Raw genomic sequence first — 9,386 nt, 5'->3', positions numbered from 1 at the left:
TGAGGTCACACTGTGATTTCTTGTGCGGGAGGGAGGGAAGTGGCAGAGGATCTGTGGGCATTTGTAGAAGGTCTTTGGCCATAAAGAACTAACTAACTTCACACCTATGAGCATGACTGTTTCTCTTTTACCAAGGATAATGACAGCCACATTTTTTTTTTTTTTTTTACATCTGTTTGCACACAGTTGGGTGAAGATTGCAGTCTAATGCCAGAGAATGTAGCACGGTCCTACCTAGAGGTTTAATAACTAATATGTGCCTGCTGGGGTTAAAGATACCACATAGTTTGACTTAATAAAACAGTTGCTTTGGTGTATATCTAAAGCCAATCGACTTGAATGTAGCTCATAGATCAAGATGTCTTTCTTTTTTTTTCTTTTTTTATGGTGACTGAGATGCCACTTCATTGTTTATTTTTCTACTTTTAGAACATTTGAACACACCATTCCTAATGAAAGATATTCTGCTTTTCATTTGTGCTTCTCTATACTTGCTGACTGGGGATATTAAGTTTAGCAGTTGGTTAATAACTATTACTTCATCTAAAAATTAAGTAAAACAACACTGAATGTAATGAGTCATCGTCAGCTGGAGTTGGAGTATGTATACAAGGTGTGCAGAGTTAACTTGTACTGTATGGGGTTTTTTTTTTTTTTTTCATAGAACTTCTAATAAAGGCTTGCTTTTTTTTATTTTATTTTTTTTATTTATTTTTTTATACAAGATCTGGATGTTTAGAGGTTTTTTTTTTTTTTTTTTTTTTTTGATTTACGATGAAATATAAGAGTTGCTAATGCTCAGGACCAGTTTTATTCATTCAGTGTCCTGTTAATTATTGTCTACTTTCTATTCTAGTCTGTTTTTCTTACCTCCTGCTTTTCTCTCAAGGAAGAATATCTACATTAATGTATTACCGTTTGGTCTCCTCCATGTAGGATATTCCTTAGAGGCCTGGTTTGAGTAAATGGTGGAAAGTGAAGTAAGGGAGGGAGAGGACCTTGCATAGCGATCTTTGGGAGGTAGTCTATAGACCCTCCCTGCTAGAAGTGCAAAAATGTCCAATGGTGCAACTCAAAGGAACTTCCACTGGAATTTACTATTATTTTTTAGGTTTAGGTTTATACAGATGTTTTCAGTGTCATATAAAAACAACCTAAAGAGCCTTCTGCAGTTGAAATTCTTCGTACTTATAGTGAGTGACGAGACATTCAGCCAAGTATGGTGACCCATACTCAGAATCCATGCTCTGCGTTTAACCCTTCCAAAGTGCACACACACAGAAGTGAACACACACCCGGAGCAGTGGGCAGCGGTGCCCGGGGATCAGTTGGGGGTTCACTGCCTTGCTCAAGAGCACCTCAGTCGTAGTATTGACGGCCCAAGACTCAAACCCAGAACCCTAGGGTTAGGAGTCAAACTCTCTAACCACTAGGCCATGACTGAAATGCAGTAAGGAAAACACAGGCAGATATGTTTGTCAGTATTAAGAGTCTGCTTATGAAGATAAGGCATTTTACTAATATTTACATACTAAAAACTTCTTAGACAAAGACGTTTAACATAAACCGTTTGTAAGGTATGGCCTCTCACAAGCATTTGTATGATAAGGTTGATAAATGATCAAATGATTGCATTAGCTTATATGTGAAGACATATTTGAACATATCTGGATCCACGTGTGTGTGAGAGAGTAGTGGAGATCTTTTGCGTGTCAGTAAAAGAAAGCTTGTCAAGCCATTAATGAACCAGATTTCACAAAAGCAGGAAACCACTCTGTTTGCTGATTAGGAACTCTTGGGAGCAGAGCTATTCTTCTTGGATATTTTTTCCTACACCCTTCTTTTGTGATTTATGTGGAGTAAGTTTGAGCCACAAGGCCATTCTTCAGATATGCCTGCATACACTTTGTCAAACTTTGATTCCGAGTGAATTATGTTTTTTGACAGTGATTAAAAAAGCTAAAATCATCAGGATTTAAAATAATCCATGCTCTCATTCAATAATATATCATATTACTGTTTTATTATATTGTATTATTCAATATATTTTTTATTTCTATATAACTGAATTATGCAATAAAACACAACCACCACCACAGCCACATACAAATATTGGAAACAGATATGCTCAAATATTTATCATCCATATTCTTATGCTTGTAAGAGGCCATACATTATGAACCCTCTTAAGTTTGTGTGTGTGTTACTATATGTGTGTGTGTGTGTGTGTGTGTGATTCGTTTTTGGATAAAACAGTATATTTGGTATATCATACATATATCATATAAACTATTTAACTATATAATATAATATGATGATATATAATATGATACATTTTTAAATAAACTATATATAAAATGTGTAATAAATTAGTTTTTGAATAAAAATATATATAGTATTCATTAGTTATTAATAGTAAATCATATAAATTATATATATATATATATATATATATATATATATATATATATATATATATATATATATGTAATATGCACATACACACAAACAATTTGTCAGTGATCAATTAGTAAAACATGAATTACAATCATAGTATAAAATAAAATAAATTGGTCAGTCTCTATTGGGTGTGGTTGTTTTTAATACAAAGAGCACTTAGTCTGAAATTTTGAGGAACAGGATTGTTGCACTGAAGGATAGAGGACTGGCTCCACTTTGGCTAAGGCTTATCTTCAGCAACTTAGCACCTATGACAAACAAACCAACTTGTCTGTGCCTTTCCTGTTTTGTTATCAGAAATGTGTGTTTGGTGCGAGTTTCAGTGCCTCTGTGCACAAGCCAAGGAAGTCCCACCCTCCTCTTCTTCTTCCCCAAGTTCTGGAGTCTAAAAAGGACTAAGTGAACACTTCCTTCCTTGAGCAAACAACGCTATACTCATAACCCCATGTGTTTTGCCTCAGTGGTAGCTGTATTGTCTAAGGTGTTATCTGAGAGCAACCGGGGGAAAGCCAAAACAATATAGTTCAGTGAATCATAAGAAAAGTTAGAGCAGATCACATCCATAAACACGAATTCAGAGGGGTGTGGCAGGCTAAGAGTTTACAGGCCTGATAAGGCTATTGCGCTGTTTGATTTAGTTTCCTCCATGATGGATTCCAATGGAGCTATAGTGATGCATGGATTGAGACAAACTCCACCACATGGACTCTAGGAGACAGAAAGTCTCTACAGTGGATGGATTCACTGCCATAGTAGAATCAGGAAAACAGAAATAAACTGTCACGCATGATGAATCTGCCGTGTCATGCAATGCCCACAGTGCAAAACAATGAATTCAAAGAGCACTTAAAGGAAACTGAAGGAAATGAGAGGCCCATCTGGGATCTGAATCAGAATACTACAGCACAGAACAATGGTACAACTGGTTCACTCAACAGAATTCATGTGGTGATGTTTGGTAGCAGCTTTGTATGTAACAATGTGACTAATCCAAATGTGAGTCTATATCTCACAAGAACAATTTTAAGCATAAAATATATTTTGCACAATAGAGACTCACAATTATATCTCACAACTGTGACTTTATATATCAAAACTGCCTCTTTAAAGTATATCTCAAAATTGAGACTATTTCTCACAGTTGCGATTTTTGATCATGTGACGTTTCGCAACTGCAATTTTCTTAAAACAAAGAACATTTTTTGTAAGTGCAAAATTATTTTGCATATTTGTGATCTTTCACAATTGTTACTTTTTATCTCAAAACTAAATATTTCTGGCAGATTCAACTTTAAATGGGACGATGTAATGTATCATATTTGCAATTTTCTTTCTCTTTCTTTTTCTTTTTATTAAAACTTTATTTTTCATAAGTGCAATTTTTCCACAATATGGACTTTATACTTTTAAATTTTAACTTTATTTTTATAAAGGTATATTATTTCTCAGTCTCATAGGTGCAATTTTCTCAAAATTGAATAAATTTTTCACAATATCACACAGTTCTGACTTTATATCTCAAAAATAGTAACTGTTAAAATGTGACTTTATTTCTTATTTGAACTTAAATATACTGTTTCCACTCAATTAATTTCCAATTAATCTTTTCATATTTATTTTTCTTATGAAGAAGCTGACTTCCATTGCTTGCAGATGCGAAGTGACTTAAAGGTACAATTTGTAAGATATTTGCAGTGAAATATCCAAAAACCACTAGGCTAGTGTTATATATTTAGTCCAGTTGATTACTAACAATATCTCTAATGTTTTCAACTACTTGTAAATCATGAGAAAATTCCCATTTTAAACCGTGACACGGGGCAGTGCAGTCGCCTGTCAATGACGTCAGTTACCCTTTGTTACCACCTTTACTGACGTAGAAACCACATGATAACAGTGTCGTGGACAAATGCGGAAGTAGTTTAGCATCCAGCAAACCACTAGCTTGCTTCAAGCAGTTCCTTATTTACTTCTTCTTATGGTGGATTGTGTTACTTATTTATGGAACTTAATTTCTGTTTACCATCTGCCGCTGGTTCTGTCGACAAGGACATCTCCCGTAAACATTGAAAGAGATGCCGATCTCGCTTGTGTTTTAATCGACAGGTGAGTTGTTATGATTCGTATCTTTACAGAAAACGTATGCTATAACGATCAACAAGATTAGTATTATTGGGCATACATGCCAAATCACGTCTCTAGACCCACACAAGGAGAGTCTGATCCATAGTCTGATCGCGTCTTTGCATTGACTTTGTACATAATCTACTCACACAAATCGCTGAACTCGCGTTTGAAATTATGACATCAAACACAACATTTACAAAACTTTACCTCATCCGTTAAATCCATGATTTATCTTTCCATCTGACTGATGGCCGTCAGCGGTTGGGTAGAAGACAACAAATCCTATTATTCCACGCTCCTCCTTCGGGTCATCAAACCACACGATTGTTATTGTTTTGGTGGTGTGCCCTCTCATGGCAGGTCCTACAAACTGTACCTTTAATACTTTGTGACTTAAAAGGATAGTTCACCCAAAAATCTAAATTATGTCATTAATGACTCTTGACCGTGAGACTTCTGTTCATCTTCAGAACACAGTTTGAGATATTTTAGATTTAGTCCGAGAGCTCTCAGTCCCTCCATTGAAACTGTGTGCATGGTATACTGTCCATTCTATTGCCTATTACTCACAACTCATTCAATTAAGACGAATATCATCAAAGTTTTAAACTATAAGTTATGCTTTTTAAGACAACCATGTTGTTCTCCTCACATTGTCTCTGTTAGAATCATAAGGTGGAGATTGATATTTGAGATAGGTCAATAGGTTTTGGAACAGAGCTAAAGTTAAAGGCGACTTTATTCCAATTCAGACATGATTAAATATTATTTTTTCAAGTAACTGACAAATACTTGTAACTGCTTGCTTGGCTGTCACATACCAACCGCAGTCATGAGCGATAGACACATTCTGAATTTCAGAAGACGTTTTGTCCGCATGTACACACAGGCATATGTCAACAGATAATTCACACACAAAAAAAAATTGACTGAAAGAGTAGACATACTTTCTCTCAACTCTTGAACAATAAGATACAGTCACCATCTGAAGGCCACAGCACTAGCCGCAGCCTTTTGCAACACTTTGGTGGTAAAAACCATCATAGAGAGCCAAAGACACTGAGTCTGGACCACTCCCCAGATGTTTATTTGAATCCACATTCAGACTTCATTCAGATACTTCTTCCTTCTTTTCTGTGTTTCATGTTTACACAACTCTGAGGCTGTTTGGGTGTTCTTCTGGACTTCTGCTGCATGAGTGCTTCATTTTTCACATACTCCAGGGACTGGAAAGAAACCCAACACCACACAGTCATCGAACTGTGACTTATTTCTCACAAATCAGCATACATGCATGAGACAGCTAGAGGACGACTGAGCTCAGAGAGAATATCAGTGCATATAAACAATTTCCTGTCTGACTCACAAACTGGGACTTTGCTCCCCGAGGAAAGCATGATGGACCGATTTTACAGAACTTTGAGTTGATTGCATATAAAAGCTAACAGATCAAGTCAAACAGATAAGACTGCTATAAAAAATTATATGCAATACCACCTTGTGATTAATTTATAGTTGCTGATTTAGGGAAACTTTCAATATTTCCTCCATTTCTGTCACCTGATGGAGTTTGGGTTCCTTGCCACTGTTACCTTTGGCTTGCTAGTTGGGGTTTAAAAGATACTTGTGTTAAGTAAAATTATTGAATTTCGATGACACTGTCAGTGGCGGCATTTCACAAAACCATAGGGCAAGTGGGGTGTGGAGATGGGGGGTGATTAATTGATAATTAAAACAATCCCACAGCACACTGAAGAACTGAAATACAGGGGAGAAAAGATAGAAAAGGAAAAAAATCTATAATTAACATTGCCTCTTTAGTGTTGGTATTGTTTCAGACATTTGCACCTAACATTATATGAAAATCAAACTCAAGTGGAGTTAACAAGATTTTTGAAAAGCGAATCCTAGGCTTAGCATTTGGGTATGCAGGGTATGCAGTTGCATATGGGCCTGGGCAAATTGGGGGCCTGCCGAGCCGAGGGGGAACTGTTAATTGAAACGAGGGAATGAATATTGAGGCCTTCACGGGCCCAGCCCTTGTCCAACAGCTTAACAGATTTCTTTGCCCATGTCTTTTCACTCTCTCTTCCCATTACACAGCTGCTGTTGCTGCCATTAAAATAGTTCAGGTTTTAATGCAAAGTGGTTATATTTTGTTTTGTTTCTTTATTAAGTTTATTTAGAAATATGATTGGAACATTTTATGTTTTGTTAAATTCAAATTTTTTGTTTTTTAAAAACCAAGCAGCCATCGTCTGACTATGAGTTGAACATATGCTTGATCAGTTTCGCCTTTTCAAATCAACATGATTTGAGACAAAAAACTTCATGGATTTTACAATATAAATAAATAAAAAAAGATAAAGTTCTGATGAAATAGCTAAATCGAATTAATTCATAACTGACTAAATTTGCAACAGCAGTTGTTGAACTGAATCAACAGTAAATCAACATCTGAAGTTTGTGACTGATTCTGTTATTTTTATATTCTGAAGCTGCTTTGAAACAACTGTATTGTATAAAGTAATATAAAAATGAATTCGATTTGAATTGACTTGATATTAAGGTTACCTGTTGGGGTTTCTCACATTGAAGGATCTGACTAGAGATCTGCTAACCTGCATCAGTTTAAACATTTCTGCAGTTATCCTGTCATAAAGAGAAAAGTTTTGATGCATATATATGAAATACTGCTTTCACTAAATAATATGCTTAGCATCTACAGTATATTAGAAAAGCTTTCTCAAGACTTTCAGCTCTTATTAGTCAATCAGGAAACTCACCTGATCTGCAGGTCAGACATGTCCACACAACACCTCAGCCCTGAAGGAGAAGATGACAAATGAGTTTGTCTGTATTTAACCCAGAGGTACCTATACCTATACTAAATATCTTACCTGTCTTTGCCTTGAATAATTCCGGATTCAGGCTTTAGAGATGCTGAGGAATCTTGTTCTGAACTGGATGGATCTCAAAACCACACATCTGATGTAATGATAAAGAAATGAAAACACACCGAAGTGTTTATAGAGTAAACCGCTGGTCTTTAAGACTTGAAAAAGGAAAAGAACTTGAAAGAACTGACACTACAAACTGGCTGTGTGGAAGTGCATGTATTCAAGTATGTAGAGAAATCTACAGAAGTCTATACAATCACTTTTAGGTCCCAGGAATTGATTTGTTTAAAACATCTGATTGTATTTTTCCTTTTTGTTATGAAGGTCACAAACCTTTCAAAAGAACTTAATTCCCTACTTACATCATTTAATAATGACTAATGTGTAGATTTGTCATTGTTCTACCCATGAATAGCCAGCTATAAAATGTCCCATAGCAAGACAAAGGAGTCGTTCATCCCCATCAGTGTGTCTGCTGTTGTGCACTGTTATAAATTTAAATTAAATTACAATGAAGGATAATCAGTCAACCCAGAAGGTAAATGATTATTTTATTAACTGTACTTTACACTTTACACAAAGCTTTACAATCAAAACAGTCAGAGGTACCGGTTAGAATTTCAACAGTACATTTGGAATGTCCCTCATTTTCTCTGGAAATTATGTTTACAAAGCAAATAAGATTTTTATAGTGTGGCCACACTGCTTCTAGAGTCTTGGATTCTAGGTTGTGTCTTGCTGCTCTATTTCTTCACTTGTTTTTACAGGCCTGTCTCATAAAATCTCTCTCACTTGATAAGCACTGTGACCAGGCTTCCTCAATTTATTTTTGCAGGGGTCCGAATTACCAAGCCAAGGGCCACTGACATACAGCAGTTTATTGTCGGCAGCAGTTTACTGTTGGAGAATCGTCACACTGCGCTGCATCCAATATTGACAGCATCACTGATTATAATGGGTTCTATTGTATTTTGTTGCGTCTCGCAGCTTGCATCCAGTGTAGACACGTTGCAAGTTAATGTCGCTTTCTGATGCTGCGTTTGTATTATCATGCCACATTATTTAACATTAGTGTAGGCCAAATATTTTTCTGTCATGGGCCGGATGTGGTCCGCAGGCTGCCTATTAAAGGGTTACTCCACCCCAAAATAAAAATGTTGTCATTAATCACTTACCCCCATGTCGTTTCAAACCCGTAAAAGCTCAGTTCGTCCTAAAATCCTAACCAACTTTCAGCTTGGCAAAGCAGTTCATTTCACATTCAAAATGCACTACAACTACCAAAACACTTCATTCAGGTCTCAATGAGTTGATTTTAGACCTGAATGAAGTGTTTTGGTAGTTGTAGTGCATTTTGAATGTGAAATGAACTGCTTTGCCAAGCTGAAAGTTGGTTAGGAAAACTGTGTGAAGAGTTTTGCAAAAGTGACCTAAGTATTGAGAAACGTGTCCTAGCATCTGTAAAAAACTGTAATTGTGGCTGTAATTTTGTGAAAGTTTGCATGTCCTTAGAATGTACAGACATCCACGTACTGTCTATCTTACATATGTTTAAAAATTCTTGACAGATCATTACCAGACAAATCAAACATGATGTCAAGATGTCTCAGCAATTCAAACTGTTTTTTGCTTGCTGCATTTCTTTAGAAAGTAATAAAATACCAAGGTAACATCTGTTCTGAAAGGTCAACCATTTCTCTTCAGTTGCTTTAATTTCACAAGCACCAGAGTTTATAATACAAACCCAAGTCTATTTGACGTCAGGGTTCAGTTTGCTTGATTGATGTGCAAATTGTTTCTTGAACTTGGGTGCATGCCGAGTCCATTTGAAAAGGTTGTCTGGAGTACGGTTTATACAAACTCTAAAATGGTAATGCAATCTGGTCTAACAAAAGTGAA

General features: G+C 36.0%; 1 long non-coding RNA gene across 1 annotated transcript; it reads right to left on the bottom strand.

Moving 5' to 3' along the window:
* Window positions 1–5,199: 5,199 nt before the first annotated feature.
* On the bottom strand, window positions 5,200–8,686 carry LOC113056542 (uncharacterized). Its single transcript, XR_003277705.1, has 3 exons — window positions 7,374–8,686; window positions 7,162–7,239; window positions 5,200–5,813 (listed from the first exon to the last, which is right to left on the bottom strand). It is a non-coding gene; the product is annotated as an uncharacterized LOC113056542 (long non-coding RNA).
* Window positions 8,687–9,386: the final 700 nt, after the last annotated feature.

This window comes from Carassius auratus, chromosome 37 (assembly GCF_003368295.1).
Source record: "Carassius auratus strain Wakin chromosome 37, ASM336829v1, whole genome shotgun sequence".
Classification (NCBI taxonomy): domain Eukaryota; kingdom Metazoa; phylum Chordata; class Actinopteri; order Cypriniformes; family Cyprinidae; genus Carassius; species Carassius auratus.
Note: the sequence above shows the minus strand (reverse complement) of the source record. Positions and strands in the feature narration are given on the sequence as shown.